The 26692-nt window shown below is 31.9% G+C and overlaps 1 long non-coding RNA gene across 1 annotated transcript in view; it reads left to right on the plus strand.

The window, feature by feature from the left end:
* The window catches only part of LOC137225820 (uncharacterized), a 221762-nt gene extending 195436 nt beyond the window's left edge, over positions 1-26326 (plus strand). Inside the window, exon 4 of the long non-coding RNA XR_010944040.1 lies at positions 26195-26326. This is a non-coding gene — a long non-coding RNA (uncharacterized lncRNA). The remainder of the gene's footprint in view (positions 1-26194) is intronic.
* Positions 26327-26692: the final 366 nt, after the last annotated feature.

Consider the following 26692-nt stretch of genomic DNA (forward strand, 5'->3'; position numbering starts at 1 on the left):
CTTTATGAATCTAAGATGACAGAGAGAAGGGAACCAAACAGGTACACTGGGCTTCCTCAGTTGTTTTTCCACTCTGGTAAGCAGCTGTTTCCTAAGATGTGCCCAGAGGTCTAGAAACATTGCAAACCAGATAAAGTATAGGTTTCACAAGGCCTGGAAAAACCCTGGGACATGCCCAATCTCTGATTAGAGTGAGAGATCAATCTCTGCTCTTTAACTGCTCTTTAACTGCAGAAGGAAATTAAATTCTTTAGGAGAATTATAACCACAATCAGAGCCACCATATTTTTGAACATAATGTCCACCAATCAATAATGATACACAATCTGAAAGCAAGGGAAAATGGGAACAAATCAACAATTCTCCAGTTGCTGGAAGTGACTTAAAAATACTTTAAAGTTACTGGGGTATATATATTCAATAAAAGAAATAAAAAAGAGGAGCATTTCATAAGAGAACTATAAAGTAGAATCAAATAGAAACTCTAGAACTGTAAAATATGCATGTTGATTAATTCTTGCTGAACTGGAAGTAAATACCCAGACAGAAATAAAAAGAGAGAAAGAAAAGGGGATGTACAGTAAACAACAAACTAGAGTATGATCCCATGAGACACTGAAAGTGCTAGTAATGAGTAATGCTCTATCTGTTTAAAAAATGGAACCTGTGTTTAAACCTACACATAGAATAAACTCTGGTCCCAGAAGTCCTCATTGATTAGTTTTTTGAACATCAATTACAAAGCTTACATAAATTATCAGACAATAGAAAAAGAAGGGAACACTTACAAATTTATCATTATGGCTAGAATAAACTTGATAACAAACCTGACAAGAACAATTAAAGAAAGGAAAATTTCAGTCCCGTCTCTTGCACAAAGACAAAAAGATATCCCAGACAAAATACAAGGAAAGTGAATAGAACATTATAAGTATCCTACATAATTACTAAGTGAGATTTATTCCAATAGTGCAAAATTTAAGAATTCAAAAACTAATCAATCTAAATCTACATTTTAAAAGAATATGTCTTTAAAAAATGTATCTGATTGTTGCATTTAACACATAAATAGTATTTGATAAAACCAACACATATAAAATGAAACAAAACAATACACTTAGCAAACTAGTAATAGAAGAATTAAGACTTCTTGCTCTGATAGGGATATGTAAAAAAAAAAAAAAAAAGCATCACAATTAATTGTGAAATGATGAAAAATCATTCTCTGAACAAGAATTTCAGTATCTCCAATTACTTTAAACATTTTACTATAATTCTCTCTAGTACAATAAAGCAGTGGGAAAAATCAGCATAAGCAAGAAATAAAACTGTCATTGTTTGCAGATGACAAGATTGTATATGTTAAAAAAAAAAGCCTAAAATAAAAAAATAAACAATTATAATTCAGTTAATTCAACAAATTTGTTGGATCCAATGTCATTATTAAATAAATTTAATTGTTCTCATATGTAACACCTATAAATATACTAAACTTTTACTTAGCTTATAAGAACATAAAAATAAAACACCCAATACTTAGAAGTAGATTTTCAAAAGTTATATAACACTTCAACACAGAAAATTTCAAATTTTGGAGGAGAACAAATTAGGAACAATCAAAATTTATTTTAAATTTATGTAAATTTTAAGAGGGTGTGATTATCACAAGGGTATTTTCCTTACATAGATTTAAGGAACAAAACAGATTGTCCAGTAACAGACCACACATATTCAGTCTCCTGATTTATCACAAAAATCTCACTTCAGTATTATGTGAAAAAAGAATTTCTTTTTAAAAAACATACTGCATTGGTTGGATAACCTTTTTGGAAAAAGTATAATTATTTTCCTTTTAAACTTATTATACAAAAATTTATTCCAAATAGGTCATAAATATAAATATGAATACAAAGCCATACAGTGCCTAGAATAACGGTTAGGGAAATGCCCCAATAATTTTGATGGGCAAAGATTTTTTAAAAAGGATACAAACAGCACAAATCCAAAAGAAACATATAATAAACCTGAATTTAACTGAAATTAAGAACTTCTGTTAAAATGTGCCATGAAGGGAGGTAAGATGCTGGATACAGTTTCAGAGAAAATATCTTCTATGCATATATCCAACAAAGACTCTTTAATGATTTTTGTATTAACCTAAGAATCTTCTCTTTGCTCTTTCCATAGTTAAGTGGACAAATTGTAAGAAAAATCATTTCTCCAACTTTATTTTATGATATTTTTCTCTTCTAGAAATTAGAGCCATCATGAAAAAACTAGAATTACCAATGTAAGCTATCACTTACTAGCATTCTGAAATTGAATAGTATATAATTAATATTCTTGCATAGTGTTAATATCTCATGTACAGATGGGAGAAATTTGACCACCTGTCACTAAAGACACTGAGTTACTTTCTATGTGTTGTTACTGCTAATGTTCACATTTACTTTCTTTATATATATATTTGTAAGGTCTTTCAATAGGGAGGAATCTTTTCCCTAAGCTATGTGCCTCCACAAAATTGTGTACTATTGTGTATATTATTACACATGTTAAATTGTGTTATGTTAAATTGTGTATGTTATTACATGGCTGCATTTTCTACTAGCTTCCTTGAAAACTTTAAATACATTTACTAATTTTATCTGACTAAAGAGGTACTTTTTATGTGAGTGGGAATGCAAAACACTGAGTTTTAAAATTGAGGGCAATTTATTTTTTTCCCCCAACTTTATTGAGGAATAATTGACAAATATAATCATGTAATTTAAAGTATACAATGTGATGATTGATAAACACATGCATTGTGGAATGATTACCAAGATCAGGATAATTAACACATCCATCACCTCACGTAGTTAACTCTTTGTGTTTTTATTTTTTTGTGTGGTGAGAACCCTTAAGATTTACTCTCAGCAACTTCAAGTATACAATACCATATTATTAACTATAGTCATCATGCTGCACGTTAGATCTTCAGAATTTATTCATCTTATAACTGAAAGTTTGCACTCTGACCTACATCTCTCCATTTCCTCTCCCCCGCCACCCTCAGCCTTTGGTAACCACCATTCTATTCTCCCTTTACATGAAGTTGGCTTTTTTTTTTTAAAGATTCCACAGATAAGTGATATGATACAGTATTTGTCTTTCATCTTTCTCTGTCTGATTTATTCCACTTAGTGTAATGTCCTCAGTTTTGTCCATGTTGTCACAAATTGCATACTTCCCTTCTTTTTTTAATGGCTGAATAATATAAATATATTGTTATAAAGCATTTTCTTTATCCTTTCATCCCTCAAAGGATATTTAGGTTGTTTCCATATCTTGTCTATTGTGAATAATGCTGCAATGAATATGAGAGTGCAGATATCTCTTTGAGACTCTTGTCTTATCCTTGATCTTAGAGGAAAAAATTTCAGCTTTTCACTGTTAAGAATGATGTTATCTTCTAGTTCCTTGAGCTATAAGGTTAAATTGTTTACTTGAGAGCTTTGTTTTTTTTCTTAATGTGTTTATTGCTATAATCTTCTGTCTTACAACTCCTTTTGCTTTATCCCATAAGTTTTGGTATGTTGTATTTTCATTTTTGTTTGTTTCAAGATAGTTTTCATTTCTCTTTTGATATCTTTCTCGACCCACTGGTTGTGCAGGAGTGTGCTGTTTAATTTTCACATATTTGTGAATTTTCCAGCCCTCTGTGAATGCTTGTAAAAGATATGTATTCTGCTGTTGTTGGGTGGAAGTTTCTGTAAATGTCTGTTAGATCAATTTGGTGTAAAGTATAGTTCAAATCCATTATTTCCTTATTGATTTTGTGTCTAAATGATCTATTCATTGTTGAAAATGGGGTATTGAAGTCCCCTACTATTATTGCATTGCTATCTATTTCTGCCTGTCTTCAGATTGGTTAATCATTATTTAATATATTTAGAAACTCCAATAATGGATTCGTATATATTTACAATTGTTACATCTTCTTGATGAATTGATCCCTTATTATTATTTAATGAAATTTTTTGTCCCTTTTCATGACTTTTAACTTAAAGATTATTTTGATATAAGTAGAACTATCTCTGCTTTCTTTTGGTTTCTATTTGCATTTCACTTTCAGCCTATGAATGTACTTAAAGATTAAATGAATCTCTTGTAAACAGCATACAGTTGGGTCTTTTTTTATTATCCATTCAGCCACTCTATGTCTTTTAATTGGGGAATTTAAGCCATTTACTTTTAGAATAACTATTAATAAGTAAGAACATAGTATTGTCATTTCATTGTTTTTTTATTGTTTTGTAGTTCCTTTGTTCCTTTCCTCCTCTCTTGGTGTTTTATTTTATGGATTGATGATTTTCATGGTGGTATACTTAGATTCTTTTTCTCTATCATTTGTGTATCTATTGTAAGTTTTTGCTTTATGATTACCATGAAGCTTTCATAATACGTCTTATATTTATGTCTATTTTAAGCTGATAACAACTGAAAACAATTTAATTTTAATATATTTTACTTTATCCTTTTATAAGATTTATTTGAAATTCTTGAGCTTCTAATTGTAAATCGCTGCATGTTGATGATGGCTCAAGAACCCTCATTTTGTGTTTTAAATTTTACTTGTTTAATGAAGAGAAGCATAGATGATGTACATTCAATAACAGTCATAGTTTTATGTATGGCCCTATAGGAAGCAGAGTAATATGCTCTTAAAAATGTTAGCTCTTGGGCTTCCCTGGTGGCACAGTGGTTGAGAGTTTGCCTGCTGATGCAGGGGACATGGGTTCGTGCCCCGGTCTGGGAAGATCCCACATGCTGCGGAGCAGCTGGGCCCGTGAGCCATGGCCGCTGAGCCTGCGCGTCCAGACCTTGTGCTCCGCAATGGGAGAGACCACAACAGTGAGAGGCCTGTGTACCGCAAAAAAAAAAAAAAAGTTAGCTCTCAAGTAAGTTTGACAAGATGTGACTACAAGTCTACCATTTGCTTAGCTATGTGGATCCTAAGAAAATCACTACTTTTGGGTTAGTTTCCTAACCTATAGCATGGTATAATAATAACATCAAACTCACAGGTTGTTGAGAAATTAAATAAGTTAATAAAATTTTTATTAGTTAGTCAATATATAACATTTTAACACCCTTTTAAAATGATTATAAATTTGAGTTATATATGGGTTCAAATGTTAGTTATCATTATGATTATTACTTCTAAAAAGATATATTATTAATTATGAAAACATGGCCTTTTGCCTGAACCATTTCTGCCCTTTCATCCTGATTCTATTTATTGAATGTTTATTCCTTCTTCAAGGTCTAGTTTAAATATCCCAACTTTCTAACCTCAGACTGAATTAATTATCATTTTCTGTATCTCTTATCAACTCATGTGTTCTTAACTTACTGTATTGTAAATATTACGTATGTTTTCTCCTCCAGGAACTATACGTTGAGGACTATGCTTCATTCACATTTATTGGCCCAGCATTTTGAACTTAGAAGAGTCTATAATTAATGTTTCTAGAAGTTTACTGTAGATTTTTATATTTCAGTTGTGTGGTAGTTTTTGTTTGTTTACCAGACTCTAAACTCAGGCCAAGCTTTCCTTTGAATTTCTCTTCCTTTCTGCTTCTTCTGCCCTTCAGCGACTATCATTTGTTTATTTCTCCAGATCATTTGAAACTGACAGATGACTATTTTATTGGAAAAAGAAAAAAAAATTCTAAACTGTACTGGGGAAAGCATTTGTGCATAAACTTAAGAGCTATAGGGCAAATATACCTTTGTAAATGTTGTATTGAGATCTGCTTTATTGTACAGTTATAGCCATAGCTGAATCCTCAGATTGCATGCCTTAATAAAAGATTTGAGACATATGATCATTGGAACATTTTTTTCCCCTGCATGAAGGATCCTGGTAGAATGTCATTAGCCTTGGACACAGGAGTCAGAAGGCTTGGGTCCAAGCCCTGGCTGCTTCATGTCCCATGTGACTTTTTAGTCTCTGAAATTAGCTTCTATTTCTGTTATATATAGACTAGGCTAGATCAATGGTTTAAAACACATGGTCAATAGAGAATTAGGCAATAACTCAGAAGGACCTCATAGGTGGTAGAGGCCAGGTGAAGGAAAGCAGAATGGGACATCAGAAACTCTTTTAAGCTAGATAAGTTCTACTTGTATCTATCTTTGTGTGTGTGTGTGTGTGTGTGTGTGTGTGTGTACATATATGTAAAATTTATTTTGATATAAAAGGGTTACAGTGATGAAACATTTTGAAAATAACTGAAATACTTTCTTTCCAGTCAGTAGATTATGTATAAATTTTCTTGTAATATTTGTTTTCAATGACCTTAAAGGTGGATATTGCAGAAACACTGTAAGTAAGCATTTGATTTATTCATCCTACATCACACAACTTCAGGAGAGTATTTTAAAATCAAGTTGTCTGAATACATAGTTCATTTCAAATCAAGTTCCTTTTTATTTATTATTTTTGAGAAATATGTATGCATAAGTTAAGTTAAATTAAGGCAATGAATACAGTACAATTATATTTATTTTCAGTGGATAAAGATTTGGCAATTCAGACTTGTAACAATTGTGTTTTTTCTGCTTATACTTTAAATAGTGTATCTACTCTTCACAGTTAATAAGCAGAAATGGCAAAGTGAATATTTAATGATTTCTAAAGCTCCTTCAAAAAGTGCATGCCCAACTATAGAAGATACGACTTTGTACATTCAAACTTCATGTGCTTTTCTTCATTTGACTTAATCTTTTGACTTTAAAATACAAACTTACTATCACTGCTACTGCACATTCAAAACATAATGGCATTTGACAGTAAATACATAACCTCATCAAATCATTTATCTCCCCATGCTTCTGCAGTAATATTGAGGGAATCTAAATAAATCACATCTCAAAGGGTACAGCTGCTCTCAAACAGCATAACTTAAAAATTGCTTTGACTGGAAGAGAGCAAGTAATGTCTTGCATTCATAATCTAAGACAGCTGACGGCCCAGTGCTTGATCTGAATCAGTCACCATAACTAATTACAACTTGAAAAATTATAGTCATTTTTTATAATAATTAGTACACACCTAGTAGCAATTCTTAGGAAGTAGATTGCCATAGAATTTATAAAACAGTGAAATAATACAATTTGTACTGCTGTACAGACCCATGTTTTTGTTTTAGTTTTGCCTTTTTCTTTTTTTTATCAAAATTAGAGTTGTTTCAATATTATCTTAAAATATTATTGATAGTATGAGACAATAGAACAAACTAATGATAATAATACTGTATTGAACACTAGACATATGCCAAGAGAGTAGATTTCAGATGCACTTATCGCACACAAAATATGGTAACAATGTGAGTAAATGATAATAAAATTAATTTCAAAAGTATATGTTATCAAGTCATTATGTTGTCCCTTAAATATATACAATTTTTATTTGAAAATACAGAAATAAAAATGAACACACTAATGATATAGAAATAATAATTAAAAGTAACAATAAAGAGTAACTAGTTATAAAATTAGCTTTTGTTTCAACTGTGTGTATATTTATACAAATTGCGTAGTATTTTGGTATCTTCCCAATGCTATAGGATAGGATTTGTGGCTAATATCTACTAAAATAAACTCCTGCTTGACACATGAGAACCGTTTCAAACTACGAGAATTTGATATTTATTCAGTACATTTTATTGATATTTAAATTTTATAATTATACAATTTATTACACAGATAATTTACCAAGCTCACAGGTAACATTTGTATTTAAAAAATATATAGTAGTCAAGAGTAAATAACTTTCCTATATAGTCACATGAATTAGAAGCACAGTGCTTTTAAAAAAGGAAGTAAGGAAGGAGAAAGAGGTTGTTCAAACTTCCTGATAATCAAAGAAATATGAAATAAAATTACAATTACTGAGCTACAACAAAATTTGTCTTCTTTATACTGCTGGTAAAAGCATAACTTGCTAAAAGATTTTCAGGAGAGCATCCTGGTCATTTAATCCTTTCCTCCACAAAAAAATAAAGATAAATTTATAAGTCAGAAATTTCATTTCTGTGAATTTTAATTAAAGAAAGAAAATGGAATATGAAAAAAACTTACGTAAGAAAATTACATCTATGAAAACTTTTTAGTACCAGGGAAAATACAAGATAAAAATATTTTCATGTATTTCAAATAAAAATGTGTTAATATTGTGAAGATAAAAGATTACTCAGTGTCAAGCACAATAGATAATACACTTTCGCCTTCTTTTACTTATTAACAGATGGTTATGCATGGTGAATGCATACTTCAATTTTATAATTAAATTATGCATGTACAATATAACAACTTAATATGTATATATATTGCTCAACTAAAATATAAGGAAGCCCAGAAATCAACTTCTCTTATTCCAAGTGCAAAATAGAAGCAGTCATCTTTCTACATTATGATATATAATATAATGCAGAGAATATTTGTGGAATTACAAAATTAGCATTATTTTCTTATATAGTCAGCAATTTCTAAAATACGTGAATATAATATTGTCAATGCTTTACAATTTGCTTTTAATGTATTTTCTAAAAAATACTAAAAATTTTATCATTAAATCTAACACTAGGCATATTTGTTGAGGCCCTCATGCTTTTTTAGTTTTGAATGTGCCATATTAAGAGGTTAATATTTTCTGCCACATGTAAATTATAAAGTAAGGTAAAGTCCTATTTTTTTTTTTTTTTTTTTTTTTGTAGTACGCGGGCCTCTCACTGTTGCGGCCTCTCCCGTTGCGGAGCACAGGCTCCGGACGCACAGGCTCAGTGGCCATGGCTCACGGGCCCAGCCGCTCCGTGGCACGTGGGATCCTCCCAGACCGGGGCATGAACCCGTGTCCTCTGCCTCAGCAGGCGGACTCTCAACCACTGCGCCACCAGGGAAGCCCGGTAAAGTCCTATTTTGATGTATTAATATGTACACATATAAGAAAACTGTTATTTATTTCATTTCCAGAGTGTGAGTCAACACTTTTTCCTAAGAACACCTTGACTTCCCTTAATAGAGATTTTTCTGTTAATAGAGTATTGCTTTTTCAGACACATGAAATTGATTTTTTTGGAAAAGAAAGTATACATAGACAATTTACATTTTCATAGGTACCATTTTCACCTCTTGTGCTAAAAAAATGCATTTTGTATTCAATATTCCTGACAGTGCCACAATAAATATTTGGAAATTATGCCCAATGCCAAACAGTAAGGTGGAATTACAGATAGAATCTCTCCTTCCACATGCAAATCAATCCAAGTATATTGAACTAAAAAATTTTTTGTTTTTTGGCCTCACTGCACAGCATGCGGTATCTTAGTTCCCTGACCAGGGATTGAACCCGTGTCCCCTGCATTGGAAGGCAAAGTCTTAACCACTGGACTGTCAGGGAAGTCCCTGAACTAATAAATATTGAACTAATAAATAAATAAGTTAAATTATCTTTGAAATTTAAATCCATAGCTGAGATGAATTAATGAATAAATAAACAAATAAATAAAATCCATAATACAGAGATTAGCCCCAAGTGGGATACAGTAGAGATGAATGCGAAGTGTAAGACATCAAGGAACTAGGATAGAAGATTTAGAAGTCAGTTTAGATATCAAAGCTCACAGATCTGCAAACACTGGATATCAATCAAGATAATTGATATGTAAAAGTAAAAATGTAAAAGTAAAAATGTAAAAGTAAAACAACCTTTACTGACATATAAAAATTTTAAATTTGAAAATAATATTGAAATATATAACAACTCCTTGGGTCTAGGAATCGTCAAATGTGTTGTTAATTTGTTATATTTAAAAGCACTAAAGAAAAAATGGATTATATATTTACCATTATTCTTTGTTCTTGTGTGTGATGTTGACATTTTTATGTACTTTTCTCTATTTTAAAATAAAGTCTCCACTCATTCAAGTCTACAAAATTAAAATCCATATCTTCTTGCACCATTCCTTTTCTCTTTCATCAAATAGTTTCTCCCCATAATCAATTATCTGTACTTCCGTTCCTGATGCATTGTGATTGCCCAGTGAATTTTTGTTAAAAGAACAAATGTATGTTAAAAGATTGCTTAGAGTAAAAGGACCAAAATAACTACTTGCATATTTTTATTGAGGATGCACACTTAGGTTATTCATAAAGAAGTATAGATATGGCACAGAAGTAATTTTTTTACAAACTAAAAGCCCACTTAATTTATATTGTAGAGGGGAAAAGAGGAAGATGATAGTCATTGAATCTTAGAAAGTAATAGGGTAAAGGCATATAGAAGAACAGTCAAACCTCCTGCAGGAGGATGTCCAGACTGATAGAACCCCAGTGGCAGTTACTTAAGGGAGAAAAGGAAAAAGATAGTGATATTCATCACCAATCATTTCACCCATTGCCACTTCATATGTTGAAAGACTATCTTTGGATTCTTAAGAACCTGGATTGGATTGAATCCAATTGCTACTACTTAATTCTGACCTTAATTCTGAACACAATGTTTTCTAGTCATTGTTCTTGATGCTGAAAAGTTTTACATAAACCATCAAATATACTAAGGAGTTAAGAAAATGAAACTAATAAAATCATACAATAGTTGTCTATTGAAGATGTCTAAGTGCTTGATATCAATTAAATCATTTAATCCTTCCCACAAATCAATGAAGTAGATACTATCATTATCCTCATTTGTCAGATAAATAAACTGAGACACAGGGTATTTAAGAAAGTTGCCAAAGTTTGGGCAGCTACTGAGTGTTAGAAAAAATTTTTAAACTCAGTCACTGAGGGCTTTAGAATCTACACTGTTAACCATTATGCTATTCTGTCACATCTTTACTTTTAAGGGTGTTATCTCAAGGAAGGAACACTAGTACAATGACCATTAGTTTCACTAGTAATAATCATTAAACATTTAATTAAATACATTTCTCATCACTGCATTGATACTAAATTCCTTTGCATCTCAATGTTAAATTAAGAACAACAATTATAAATACATAAATATCTCAGTATAAAACAAACCTCTGTAAAGATTTTATATATACATTTAACTCTTTAGGAATATTTAAAATTTTGAAACTGATTTTTGATCCCTAGTGATTTATTTTAAATTTAGAAATGTATTAAGTAAAATTAAAAAACTTTAGTTTAAACTATATTTTCTTTAATTTTATTTATTTTTTTATGTAGCAGGTTCTTATTAGTCATCCATTTTATACACATCAGTGTACACATGTCAATCCCAAACTCCCAATTCATCACACCACCACCCCCAGACTCGTCTCTTTCCCCCCCTTAGTGTAAATATGTTTTTTCTCTACTTCTGTGTCTCAATTTCTGCTCCGCAAACTGGTTCATCTGTACCCTTTTCTAGGTTCCACATATATGCATTAAAATACGATATTTTTTTTCTCTTTCTGACTTACTTCACTCTGTTTGACAGTCTCTAGATCCATCCACATCTCTAACAAATGACCCAATTTCATTCCTTTTTATGGCTGAGTAATATTCCATCGTATATATGTACCACATCTTCTTTATCCATTCAACTGTCGATGGGCATTTAGCTTGCTTCCATGACCTGGCTATTGTAAATAGTGCTGCAATGAACATTGGGGTGCATGTGTCTTTTTGAATTATGGTTTTCTCTGGGTATATGCCCAGTAGTGGGATTGCTGGGTCATATGGTAATTCTATTTTTAGTTTTTTAAGGAATCTCCATACTGTTCTCCGTAGTGGCTGTATCAATTTACATTCCCAACAACAATGCAAGATGGCTCCCTTTTCTCCACACCCTCTCCAGAATTTCTTGTTTATAGATTTTCTGATGCCCATTCTAACTGGTATGAGGTGATACCTCATTGTAGTTTTGATTTGCATTTCTCTATTAATTAGTGATGTTGAGCAGCTTTTCATGTGCTTCTTGGCCATCTGTATGTCTTCTTTGGAGAAATGTCTATTTAGGTCTTCTGCCCATTTTTGGATTGGGTTGTTTGCTTTTTAATATTGAGCTGCATGAGCTGTTTATATATTATGGAGATTAATCCTTTCTCTGTTGATTTGTTTGCAAATATTTTCTCCCATTCTGAGGGTTGTCTTTTCATCTTGTTTATGATTTCCTTTGCTGTGCAAAAGCTTTGAAGTTTCATTAAGTCCCATTTATTTATTTTTGTTTTTATTTCCATTACTCTAGGAGATGGATCAAAAAAGATCTTGCTGTGATTTATGTCAAAGAGTGTTCTTCCTATGTTTTCCTCTAAGAGTTTTATAGTGCCTGGTCTTACATTTAGGTCTCTAATCCATTTTGAGTTTATTTTTGTGTATGGTATTAGTGAGTGTTCTAATTTCATTCTTTTACATGTAGCTGTCCAGTTTTCCCAGCACCACTTATTGAAGAGACTCTCTTTTCTCCATTGTATGTCCTTGCCTCCTTCGTCAAAGATTAGTTGACCATAGGTGCTTGGGTTTATCTCTGGGATTTCTATCCTGTTCCATTGATCTATATTTCTGTTTTTATGCCAGTACCATATTGTCTTGATTACTGTAGCATTGTAGTATAGTCTGAAGTCAGGGAGTCTGATTCCTTCAGCTCCATTTTTTACCCTCAAGACTGCTTTGGCTATTCAGGGTCTTTTGTGTCTCCATAGAAATTTTAAGATATTTCGTTCTAGTTCAGTAAAAAATGCCATTGATAATTTGATAGGGATTGCATTGTATCTGTAGATTGCTTTGGGTAGTATAGTCATTTTCACAATATTGATTCTTCCAAACCAAGAACATGGTATATCTCTCCATCTGTTGATATCACCTTTGATTTCTTTCATCAGTATTTTATAGTTTTCTGCATACAGGACTTTTTTCACCCTAGGTAGGTTTATTCCAAGGTATTTTATTCTTTTTGTTGCAGTGGTAAATGGGAATGCTTCCTTAATTTCTTTCAGATTTTTCATCATTAGTGTATAGGAATGCAAGAGATTTCTGTGCATTAATTTTGTATCCTGCAACTTTATGAAACTCACTGATTAGCTCTAGTAGTTTTCTGGTGGCATCTTTAGGATTCTTTGTGTATAGTATTATGTCATCTGCAAACAGTGAGAGTTTTACTTCTTTTCCGATTTGGATATCTTTTATTTCTTTTTCTTCTCTGATTGCCATGGGTAGGACTTCCAAAAGTATGTTGAATAATAGTGGTGAGAGTGGACATCCTTGTCTTGCTCCTGATCTTAGAGGAAATGCTTTCAGTTTTTCACCATTGAGAATGATGTTTGCTGTGGGTTTGTCATATATGACCTTTATTACGTTGAGGTAGGTTCCCTCTTTGCCCACTTTCTGGAGATTTTTTATCATAAATGGGTGTTGAATTTTGTCAAAAGCTTGTTCTGCATCTATTGAGATGATCATATGGTTTTTATTCTTCAATTTGTTAATATGGTGTATCACATTGATTGATTAGCGTATATTGAAGAATCCTTGCAAACCTCGGATAAATCCCAATTGATCATGGTGTATGATCCTTTTAATGTGTTGTTGGATTCTGTTTGCTAGTATTTTGTTGAGGAATTTTGCATCTATATTCATCAGTGATATTGGTCTTTAATTTTCTTTTTTTGTAATATCTCTGTCTGGTTTTGGTATCAGGGTGATGGTGGACTCATAGAATGAGTTTGGTAGTTTTCCTTCCTCTGCAATTTTCTGGAAGAGTTTGAGAAGGATTGGTGTTACCTCTTCTCTAAATGTTTGATAGAATTCGCCTGTGAAGCCATCTGGTCGTGGACTTTTGTTTGTTGGAAAATTTTTTTTTTTTTTTTTTTTTTTGCGGTATGCGGACCTCTCACTGTTGTGGCCTCTCCCGTTGTGGAGCACAGGCACCGGACACGCAGTCTCAGCGGCCATGGCTCACGGGCCCAGCCGCTCTGTGGCATGTGGGATCTTCCCGGACTGGGACACAAACCCATGTCCCCTGCATCGGCAGGTTGGAAGATTTTTAATCAGTTTCAATTTCATTACTTGGTGATTGGTCTGTTCATATTTTCTATTTCTTCCTGGTTCAGTCTTGAAAGGTTATACCTTTCTAAGTACTTGTCCATTTCTTCCAGGTTGTGCATTTTATTGGCATAGAGTTGCTTGTAGTAGTCTCTTAGGATGATTTTTATTTCTGCGGTGTCTGTTGTAACTTCTCCTCTTTTCTAATTTGATTGATTTGAGTCCTCCCCCTCTTTTTCTTGATGAGTCTGGCTAATGGTTTATCAATTTTGTTTATCTTCTCAAAGAACCAGCTTTTAGTCTTATTGATCTTTGCTATTGTTTTCTTTGTTTTTATTTCATTTATTTCTGATCTGATCTTGATGATTTCCTTCCTTCTGCTAACTTTGGGTTTTGTTTGCTCTTCTTTCTCTAGTTCCTTTAGGTGTAGCCTTAGATTGTTTATTTGAGATTTTTCTTGTTTCTTGAGGTAAGCTTGAATAGCTATAAACTTCCATCTTAGAACTGCTTTTGCTGCATCCCATAGGTTTTGGATCATCGTGTTTTCTTTGTCATTTGTCTCTAGGTATTTTTTGATTTCCTCTTTGATTTCTTCAGTGATCTCTTGGTTATTTAGTAATGTATTGTTTAGCCTCCATGTGTTTGGTTTTTTAATGTTTTTTTCCCTGTAATTGATTTCTAATCTCATAGCATTGTGGTCAGAAAATATGTTTGATATGATTTCAGTTTTCTTAAATTTACTGAGGCTTGATTTGTGACCCAAGATATGCTCTATCCTGGAGAATGTTCTCTGCACACTTGAGAAGAAAGAAACTGCTGTTTTTGGATGGAATGTCCTATAAATATCAATTAAATCTCTCTGGTCTATTGTATCATTTAAAGCTTGTTTTTCCTTATTAATTTTCTGTTTGAATGATCTGTGCATTGGTATAAGTGAGGTGTTAAAGTCCCCCACTATTATTGTGTTACTGTCAATTTCCTCTTTTAGAGCTGTTAGCAGTTGCCTTATGTATTGAGGTGCTCCTATGTTGGGTACATATACATTTATAATTGCTATATCTTCTTCTTGGATTGATCCCTTGATCATTATGTAGTGTCCTTCCTTGTCTCTTGTAACATTCTTTATTTTAAAGTCTATTATATCTGATATGAGTATTGCTACTCCAGCTTTCTTTTGATTTCCATTTGCATGGAATATCTTTTTCCATCCCCCACTTTCAGTCTGTATGTGTGCCTAGGTCTGAAGTGGGTCTCTTGTAGACAACGTATATATGGGTCTTGTTTTTGTATCCATTCAGCAAGCCTGTGTCTTTTGGTTGGAGCACTTAATCCATTCACGTTTAAGGTAATCATTGATATGTATGTTCCTATTACCATTTTCTTAATTGTTTTGGGTTTGTTTTTGTAGGTCTTTTTCTTCTCTTGTGTTTCCCAGTTAGAGAAGTTCTTTAGCATTTGTTGTAGAGCTGGTTTGGTGCTGCTGAATTCCCTTAGCTGTTGATTTTTTATAAAGCTTTTGATTTCTCCATGGAATCTGAATGAGATCCTTGCTGGGTAGAGTAATCTTGGTTGTAGTTTCTTCCCTTTCATCACTTTAAGTATATCATGCCACTCTCTTCTGGCCTGTAGAGTTTCTGCTGAGAAATAAGCTGTTAACATTTTGGGAGTTCCCTTGTATGTTGTCTTTTTTCCCTTGCTGCTTTCAATAATTTTTCTTTGTCTTTAATTTTTGCCAATTTGTTTACTATGTGTCTCAGCATGTTTCTCCTTGGGTTTATCCTGTATAGGACTCTCTGTGCTTCCTGGACTTGGGTGACTCTTTTCTTTCCCATGTTAGGGAAGTTTTTGACTATAATCTCTTCAAATATTTTCTCTGGTCCTTTCTCTCTCTCTTCTCCTTCTGGGGCCCCTGTAACACGAATGTTGTTGTGTTTAATGTTTTCCCAGAGGTCTCTTAAGCTGTCTTCATTTCTTTTCATTCTTTTTTCTTTATTCTGTTCTGCAGCAGTGAATTCCACCATTCTGTCTTCCAGGTCACTTATCTGTTCTTCTGCCTCAGTTATTCTGCTCTTGATTCCTTCTAGTGTAATTTTCGTTTCAGTTATTGCATTGTTCATCTCTGTTTGTTTGTTCTTTAATTCTTCTAGATCTTTGTTAATCAATTCTTGCATCTTCTGGATCTTTGCCTCCATTCTTCTTCCAAGGTCCTGGATCATCTTCACTATGATTCTGAATTCTCTTTCTGGAAGATTGCCTATCTCCATTTCATTTAGTTGTTGTTCTGGGGTTTTATCTTGTTCCTTCATCTGGTACATAGCCCTCTGCCTTTTCATCTTTCTGTGAATGTCGCTTTTGTTCCACAGGTTGCAGGATTGTAGTTCTTCTTGCTTCTACTCTCTCGCCTCTGGTGTATGAGCCTATCTATACCATATTCTTATATGGTATGATATTCAATCTAATAAGAGCTTTAAATAAATTTCCTTCTCTTCATTATACTTCTAACAATGTCAATCTGATATTTGCTACAATAGTAAATTACATGAATTTCAATAAAAACAATTTAGCAGTAGACTATGGTCAATTTGTTGACTTTTTCAAAATGAAATGTAAATTGATTAAAAGATTTCAGGATACATCAATATAATTTAACCTACAGCAGGTATAATTTCCCTGTATACAACACATTTTTCTAAGACAGAATATGTGAAACAAGAGTAAATGCATTTAGCCAAAATATTACATTATTCATTATAATTACTAAAACATAATTTATTTTTTTCTGATAAGTGGAGAATTGCAATTGGTTGTGCACAGGACCTGCTGAGGGCAATAAATTGGGAACTAGGCTCACTAGTGGTATATGTAGATTAGAAAAGGGACAACCCTACTTCCAGTGTAATTTATATAGGTTATTGAACAATTATTATGACCTTTTCTATCACTTCAAAAACTTAAAAAAAAAGTTTAATACCCAATTTATGTGATTACACTAGGAAATAGAAGGCTCACAATATATATATTTTGTTTCAGTTTAGAGATGTAGAGAACCAGAAAGAACAATGTTCTCACTCTCACAAACAGAAACAAGTTGGGCAAACTGACAGTTAATGACGTTTCTTGAACCCTCAGTGAAGTGACACCATGATTCCATCAGCTAATTCAAAATCTGGAGAAAGACAGATGCTTGCAAGTAGAAACACTACACAGCCATATGCTTACCTGAAATAGATGCCATTTATACCATAGAAGCCAGTAGGAAGATCCAGATATTTTTACCAAATTTCCAAAGCTTACATATAAGCTAGAGTGAAAGTATGAAGATTGCTGGGGACTGCAGACATAGGGAGTTTGCAGGGAGTTTGCAATAACTCTTGGGCTTTTCTCACAGATATTTTACCAGTCATTCACTGTCAGGACGAATCAAGAAATAGCTTCCATTGTGTGGAGGGGAGCAGCAGCCACTGCCAAAACCACCTAGATCCATCTCATCTGTCTCCATTAATGTATAAAAGTCTTATCTACAGAGGAAAGGGCAAAAAAAAAAAAATGTAGCTTTATGGAAAAGGTAGGAAACCAGTACAGCTGAGCTGAGGGAGGGGAACAGGTAAACAACGCAAACACACACACACACACACACACACACCGTCTCTTAGGGTATGGTAATGGCTTAGGGTTAGGGTACGTGTTAGGGTACAGGTTAGTGTTAGGGTATGGGTTAGGATTAGGTTACGGTTTAGGGTACAGGTTAGGGTTATTGTTAGGGTTAGGGTTAGGGTACAGGATAGGGTTAGGGTACCATTTAGGGTATGGCTACGAGTTAGGGTATGTGTTAGGGTATGGGTTAGTGTTAGTGTACGGGTTAGGATTAGGGTACGGGTAAAAGCATTGAGTGGAACACAACTGGGAGAGCTGCAAGAGACAGATTCTCTCTCTGGGGACCAAAATAAAGGGAAAATCTAATCAAGAGTGAAGATAACTAAACCAAGCATGGAGTAGAAATTACAAATTAGCCAACATTCTAAACACAAAGAATCACTAGAAGAATTTGAGTCCTCTAGTACACTGAGAGTATCCATTACAAAGCAAACAAACACAAAATGTCATACAAGCCCAATTCCTGACCAGATGATTGTAAAACCCCACACTGAAGAACTAGCAGAAGAAAAAGTAAGCTCATTTTCAAGCATAAACTTAAACACCTCTTTGTCACCTGTCTTTTACAATATGTCTGGCATGACTCAAAAATTTATGAGGTACATGAAAAGGTAAGAATATACACTGTCTGACGGGACAAAATAAACATCATGGCTAGAATCAGATATGATGAAGATATTGGAACAATCAGATAGAGAATTTTAAATAACTCTGGTAAATATTTTAAAGACTCTAGTACAAAAGTTAAACAATCAGATACATTCAGCAGAGAAATGAAAATGATAAAACATAAGAAAACAGAAGTGCTGGAAATCAAATCACAGTGAAAAAAATGAAGAAGCATTCAACAGGTTGGTCAGTAGACTTGATAGAGTCGAAAAAACAAATCAATAAATTTGAAGGTAGGTTAATGAATATTACCCAAACCCAAATGCAAAGAAAATAAGTCAAAAAGAAAAATAGAACATAGCATACAAAAGATACAGGAGAATATCAAATTGTGTGACATACATATATAATCAGTACCACAGAAGTAGAAAAAAGAGAGAATGAGGAACAAGAAATATTTAGAGAAAATGGCAAAAAAATTTCCAAAATTAATGACAGATATGAAACCATATGTCCACAAAGCTTGGAGAATAAGAAGCAGGAAAAATATCAAGGGAAAAAAACGTATTTATTATATTCAAATTGCCAAAAACCAGAGATGCAGAGAAAACATTGAAGGTAACCAGAGAAAGATTCTAAGGAGGTTTGGATTAACATGTACACACTACTATATATAAAATAGATGACCAACAAAGACCTACTGTATAGCTCGGGGAACTATACTCAAAATTTTGTAATAACCTATAAAGAAAGAGAATCTGAAGAATATATATATTATCTTCAGAAACCATGTAAACAAGAGAAAAATGGAGTAAAATTGTTAAAATGCTGAAAAAGAAAGAAGTCAATCAGAATTTTAAGGAATATTCTAGAAAAATATCCTTTAAAAATTAAATAGAAATAAAAATGTACTCAGGTGAATAACTGAGGGTGTTAATTGTCAGCAGACGTACTCTATAATAAATGTTAAAGGAAGTTCTTCAGGTAAAAGAAATATATAGACCAAAGAAACATAGATCAAAACCAAAAGCTGAAGAGCATTTGTGATGGGATAAATGAAGGTGAAATCATTTTCATGGTGCTCAGTTTCTCTAAAAGATAATTGAATGCTTAAAGCAAACATGTTAACAATTATTGTGTCTTTATAGTATATGTAAAAGTGAAGTATATTACAAGGTATGGGAGGGAGGAATTGGGAATTACTCTTATAAGATCTTTACACTATACATGAAATGGTATAATATTCTTTGAAGGTAAACTCAGATTATTTAAGTATACATTATAATAAAACTAGAAAAACCACTAAATTTTTAAAAAAGTATGAATAATTGTGTAGATAAGACACAATCATAAAACATGGTCTGTTATATCCAAGGAAGGTAGAAAAAAAGAGTAAAAGAAGGAAAGAACAAATAAATTGAAAAGAGATAAAATAATGACATATGTTAATCCAGCCATATCAGCAATCACCTTAAATATGAGTGTTCCAAATCAGTTAAAAGACAGAGACTGTCAGATTTACTGTCAGAATGAGAACATAAGACCTAGCTATATGCTGTCTATAAGATAAAAGATATTCTTCAGGGAGGTCTTCAGTGAATACTTACATCAAATTTCCTTGTTGTGTATTTTCATAATAGCATTGTGCTTAACTTTTTGTAATATTTATCATGCTGCACATTACTTAGAGATTATGTTCTACTCTACATCAGAAACCATGTTTGCCTCTTCCCTAAAATAACCTGTTGCCTTTCACAATGCTGAGCAAATACCCTATTATAAACTCTGTGTCTTTAAAAAAATTGTAGTTTTACAGAAAAATTCACACAAAAATTTGAAAATATGGGCAGAATTTTCTGAGAATAGCTCTGGCTTAAAGAAAAACAAGTATACTAAAGATACATTTAGATCACTCACTTGATTAAATTTTTTTACAAAAATAATTATTTAAATGTAATGTGGAATATAATAACATTTCCATGTTATAATATATAACATTTATATAATATAATAACATTTCAGTTTTATATGGCAAAGATAATACTGGTAAATCTCTGGAAGTTAATGTGGAGAATCCAAATAACAATATTCAAAATTGTATTCATGACACTTTATAAAATTTGGAAAAGCAAATATGATTTTAAATAATAAGTAGAAAGAAGATGTTAAATGGTTTTCAGTTACTTTGGTTGATGAACTCTAAATTACATATAAAAACTGAATCAGGTCAAGAACAATCTCTCAAAAAAGGTTTGATGTTTGGAAGATACAAAATTTATGTAATAGAAATTCATTATCCCCTCAAAATAGTTTATTATTCTGACATGTGTTTTTTTGTTTTACATATTTAATTTTTAAAACATTCAGTAGCATAATCCTGACATATTTTATTAAATCTTTTTATGTGAATTAATATAAATTGTGTCTATTTTATCTAGCATGAGTTTTAATTTGAAACGCAATGATTTTATTCTTTTGAAGGCTTTATTATAAAAAAAATTCACATACGTTATTCAACTTGATGCCATATGAAATCATATAATGTTCCAAAATTGTTAAAAGAATGTTAAATAACATGGATTATACTAAATTATAATTCAAAAGCACATTAAGAGTAGACAAAATACATTTATCCCACACACAACCTGTAAAGTAAAAGTAAATATATTTAAAACAGTTGATTGTATAAAGAACTAATAGAAAACATGTGTACATATTTTATCTGTAAACCTAAGGTAGTTAAGAGCACTGATGTCTTCATAAGAAAAATGTTAGCAGTGACAGAATTTAAAAACAAAAAAAAAACTCCAAAGCAAAGATATACACTCATCAGTGATGTATAGGACAAAATCCTAATCATGATAATTATGTGCCATATCCTAGATTTACTCATTATATGTTTAGCAATAGCAGATTTAATGGTTATGTTCTATGAAATTAGAACAATTTATTGCTCTTAGATCTCTTTAAATGGATTTCCACTCGTGTAATAAAAGGTATATAGATTAATATTTACATGAATCAAAAATATGTTACCTTTTCATTTCAGAGCAACGTGCTACCTTTAAAATGCCAATTTTTATCCAATTGCATTAATGTTCAAGGCAGGGAATGCCTCCAAATCATGCATATACCATCATCCCATTTTATAATCAACATTGATTACAAAATTCTTGCTAATTAACTCAATTGTATTATGCCTGTCTTGACTCATCCAAATCAAACAGGGTTCATTAAAATTCAAGTTTCCTGTAATAACATCAGATTATACATTAATATGATCCATTTGTTAAGAGACAAACTAGATCAAATTGAAATATTTTGTACATGCAAATAAGCAAAGTTGGTCGATGGGCATAGAGTGTAGAATAAGAGATATTAGAAATGGCATTTTTATTTTATTCATACACCTAGTTATTCTTGGGATAATGGGAGAGGGAAAAAATGCAAGTGATCAATGATGAAAAGAATTGAAATTATATATTTAATTATTTTGGTAGTGAAAAGAAAATAAAAATATCATTTTTTAACAAAAATAGAACCTTTGATATGATTGCTTTTTATTTCAAAATTACATCAAGAATACATAGCTGATTGAAAATACTTATGCATATTTGATAACTAAAAGTAAACAAACAATAACAAAAAATCAAAATTTGCCCATATCCCAAATATACTTTTAAGAAGTTTTTTGTTTTGATTAATTTTTAAAATTATGATCCAGTCAAATGGGCTTATTTTGTCTTTTGTTATATAATTCCATAAATTTTAACACATATATAATTTCATGTAATCAGCAACATTAATACTAATAGAGAATATTTCCATCACCTAAAAAAACTTCCTCATACTATCTCTTTATAATCACACCATCCTGTGACTTCTGGCAACCACTAATCTTTTCTCTTTACTATAGTTTTTTTAAAGAATGTTATTGATATGGAATCACATAGTAAGTAACCTTCTGAAAAACCTTCTTTCATTCAGCAGAATACATTGAGATTCATTCAAGTCATTGCCTGTATCATCAGGTATCCAAACTGTTGCATGGCTTGATGACTAGTATTTTATTGTATGGATACTTTATTCTTGATTTTCCAAGTTTCCTTTCAATATCATTTCTCTTCTGTTTGAAGAATTAATTTTAACAATTATTTTAGAGCCTTTTGCAGGCTACACATTAGTTTATTTTTCCTTCATCTGAGAATATCTTTATTTCACCATCATCCTGAAGGATATTTTTACTCAGTACAGAATTCTGGCTTGACACCTCCTTTCTTTTACCACTCAAAAAATGTCATGTCCCTTTCTTCTGGCCCCCATGGTTTGTGGTAAGAGTTCTGCAGTCATTCAAATCAGTGTTCCCCTATAGGTAGTGAAGTATTTTTCTCTGGCTTCTTTCAAGATTTTTATTTGTTTTTAGTTTTCAGCAGTTTATCATATATCTGGACACAGATTTCTTTGTGCTTATTCTGTTTGGGATTCATTCAACTTCATGAATCTGTAGGTGTATGTCTTTCATCAAATGTGGGACTTTCAATCTATTTTGTTTTTCTTAAATTATTATTTTTTTAATTGAGTATAGTTGCTGTGCAATATTATATGTTACAGGTGTACAATATAGTGATTCACATTTTTTAAACGTTATGTATTCCATTTATAGTTATTGTAAAACATTGTCTGTATTCCCCATGTTGTGCAGTATATCCTTGTGCTTATTTTATACCTAATAACTTGTACCTCTTAATACCCTCCCCCTATAGTGCCCCTTGTCCTTTCCCTCTCCCTGCTGGGAACCACTAGTTCTGTATGTCTTCTTCTTATTTTGTTATATTCACTAGTTTGTTGTATTTTTTTAGGCTCCACATTTAAGTGATATTCAGTGTTTGTCTTTCTCTATCTGACTTATTTCATTTAGCATAATGCCCTCCAAGTATATCCATGTTGCTGTAAATGACAAAATTTCATTCTTTTTTACGGCTGAGTTGCATATAACGCAGCAATTCCACTACTGGGTATATGTCCAAAAAACAAAAACACTAATTTGAAAGATACATGCACCCCACTGTTCATAGCAGCATTATTTACAGCTGCCAAGATATGGAAGCAACTTAAGCGTCCATCAACAGGTGAATGGATAAAGAAACTGTGGTATATATATATATATATATATATATATATATATATATATATATATATATATATATATATATATATATATATATATATATATACACATACATACACACACAATGGGGTACTCCTCGGCCATAAAAAAGAATAAAATTTTGCCATTTGCGTTAATCCATTATTTCTTAAAATAATTTTTCAGCATCACATCATTTTTTTCTCTCCTTATAGAACTCCAAAGTTGTTTTGACCTTTTGCTTTTGTCCCACAGATATTTGAAACTTTATTCATTATTTTATTTTTAATGTTGTCTCTCTCTCAGATGTTCAGGTTGAATAAATACTATTGATCTATCTTTAAGTTCACTGACTCCTTCCTCTTTCCTCTTTCATGTCTACTCTGGTACTGAGTTTGTTCCGTGGGTTTTTCAGTTCTAATGTTATCATTTCGTTCTTCTTTATATTGTATATGCTTTCTGTACTTTATATTTTAACATTTGTTTCAAAAGTGTTTGGATGTTTTATAACAGCTGCTTCTGTCATATTTTGAATTTTTTTTTAAGCAAGTTGATTTTACATAGCTCATTGTACACTGAGTAATTTTTGATGAATTTTGAGTAATTTGATTACTGAGCAGTTTTGGAATCATTTTGAGTAAATTTGGGTAATCTTGCACATTTTGAATTTTACATACTGAGACATTGGGTCTTGTTTAAATCCAATAGAGAATGCCAACGTTTATGTTTTAGTGTGAAAATCCCCTGATTATGTTCATGTTGCAAGGTCTAACATTCATTCTCTGAGTTGTGGTTCCAATGTCAGTTCATTTTTCAAACCTTTTGAAGTGCTGTATAATTCTGTGCCTTGTGTGCCACAGAGGTTTAGTGAAGGTCTTGGACAGAGGTCTCTTATCTCAGTTCTTAAAGCCTTTTACATGCTAATTAGAATTCGATCCTTACATACATATACCAGAGGTGGGTCCAGTAGGTCCTAAAGGAATTTGTGGGGTTGATTTCCCAAGCTCCCTTTCCTAAAATCTCTTCAGCATTTTCTTATTCCCTTTATGCCTTTGGTTCCATTTTTTTTTTTAAGGCAGACAGCAAGTACTTCTGCTCTTGAGCCATGTCTGGGGCCAAGAAGTAAGAGAATATATAAATAGAATAGACAGACTTTGGTCCCACTATCTGAATCTATACCTCCAGAGAGAATAGGGATAAAGGTTATCATTCCTTAGATTTTTAGCTTCTGCAGGCTGCCAGTCGTTGCCACCATTACCATCACCTTGGCAGATTACCTAGACCCTATATTTTGAAAGAAAAGATAAAAGAAAGAAAAAATACCATTTTCTCTTTCTCTCTGTCTATGAACTTTAATAATTCACTTTCCCACTTTTTAAACTAGAACTAAAAAGCTTTTCCCGAAGCTCTTTTGTTTGTTTGTTGTTGTTGTTGTTGTTTTTGCCCCACAGTGCCCAGTCTGAGATTCCCAACTGAATTAAGTTCAGACCAGGAGATACTAAAAGATAAAACAAAATGGAAAACTCATCTCTAGTTTGTAGCTACTTTGATTTATGTGTTCTATTTCAGTCTGCCTGTTGATGTACATTTCATAGTCCTCAAATAGCTGTGCCATGCATTCTGTCAAAGTTTCATAGTTGTGTTCTGTGGAAGAGAAAGAGGTGCACTTACTTCATCTTACCCAAAACTGGAAGCTCCCCAGTTATATATTTTTTCATATATTGCTTTTCAAATAACAAATATATCATTTTTATATCTAGAAACATGGGCACAAAGAGCTTCAGTTTTTAAAACCAGATAAATATGACACTATAATGTTGGAGGCTCAGATATATGTGAAATTGGCAAGTACTTTAGTAACTTTACATAATTTTGTTTCTTTACATTAAATATGGGCAGAAAATGCAGCATTGATTTTCCCCATATGTTAATGCTATCTACATTAAAACAATTTTTATTACATTTTCACTGATGTTTGTGTAATATAAATAGTTGATAAATTACACTTTTTTGCCACTCTTTAAGATAAAGATTTAAAAGGTTTATAAATATAGAAAGTAGCCTATATAAATGAAAAATTAAATAAATATCCAAAAGAATGGATCCACATACATTTACATAAATAATACTTTTGTTATACTTTTAGGCCACATTAATTAACCCAATATCACTTGGTGTACATAGTAACCCATTTCTCTTTGTTCATTTTCAAAATATTAATATCTAATTATGCCATAATGAAATAGACAACTTTAATAATTCCATATTAGCTTGAATTATTGAAATTAAACTAAAAGTATGACTTCAAGGTGTAACAATTGAAACCAAATCCTGTTCATTGCAGTCACAAAGCATATGAATCTAGCATCTATCAGTGCTACACATTAAACCAAAGTACTCTGTTTTGATATATATATGATATATATGTACTTTGTCAGGTGATGGCTTGCTGTTCGATATCTATCAAATATTGAGTGGTAAAACACCTGTTTGCTTTTCCATGAATATAATTTATAGTATTTTTGAAGATGGTACTATTGTCTGTTCTTTTAGTGATTTTAAGTATTCATGAATGACATTATGCAATAATATAAAAGTCTTAAAATAAGAGAAAAACACTACTCTTTTAAAATGAAAATAATGAGAATTACATCTTTTATATTTTCAGGCTGTACAAAATAATTTTTAAAGTTATTATGAAGAGTTCCAAGTCTATAAATGATCTTGTATTCAATTGGTGCTATTTTTCAGCTAAGAAAAGACTGTTTGTAACCTAGGAACTGCCCGTAACTTTCACAACTGATACTGAGTGTGTGCTGCTTCATCATTTTTGGCAAGGATTGCTGTTTCATCATTTAGACACATCAGGTACTTAGATTGCCACTATCATATAATTTAAATTGGCATTGTTTAGAATGAAAAAATGACAAAGTACCAATCAGAAACTGAATTGTAGTATAGTGGAAAAGATTCATCCATGTGTTATTGTATTGATGGAAGATAAGACAAAAATTTAGGAATGTTATGTTCATCTTTTTCTTTCTTAGTTGACTAACATTGACAATTGAATGTTTAAGTCTCTTATTTCTACAGAATATTCTCTATGGTCTCTTCCTCAAGTATGACTGTTGCTGCATCTTTAAACTTTGTAGATATAAAATTATTTCAAAACTAAATATTAAATGTGGATGTGTGTTTTTACTTGTACAAATACAGTGAATGATTATATTCTTAAATTTCCAATACTAA

The sequence above is a fragment of the Pseudorca crassidens genome, chromosome 6 (assembly GCF_039906515.1).
Source record: "Pseudorca crassidens isolate mPseCra1 chromosome 6, mPseCra1.hap1, whole genome shotgun sequence".
Classification (NCBI taxonomy): domain Eukaryota; kingdom Metazoa; phylum Chordata; class Mammalia; order Artiodactyla; family Delphinidae; genus Pseudorca; species Pseudorca crassidens.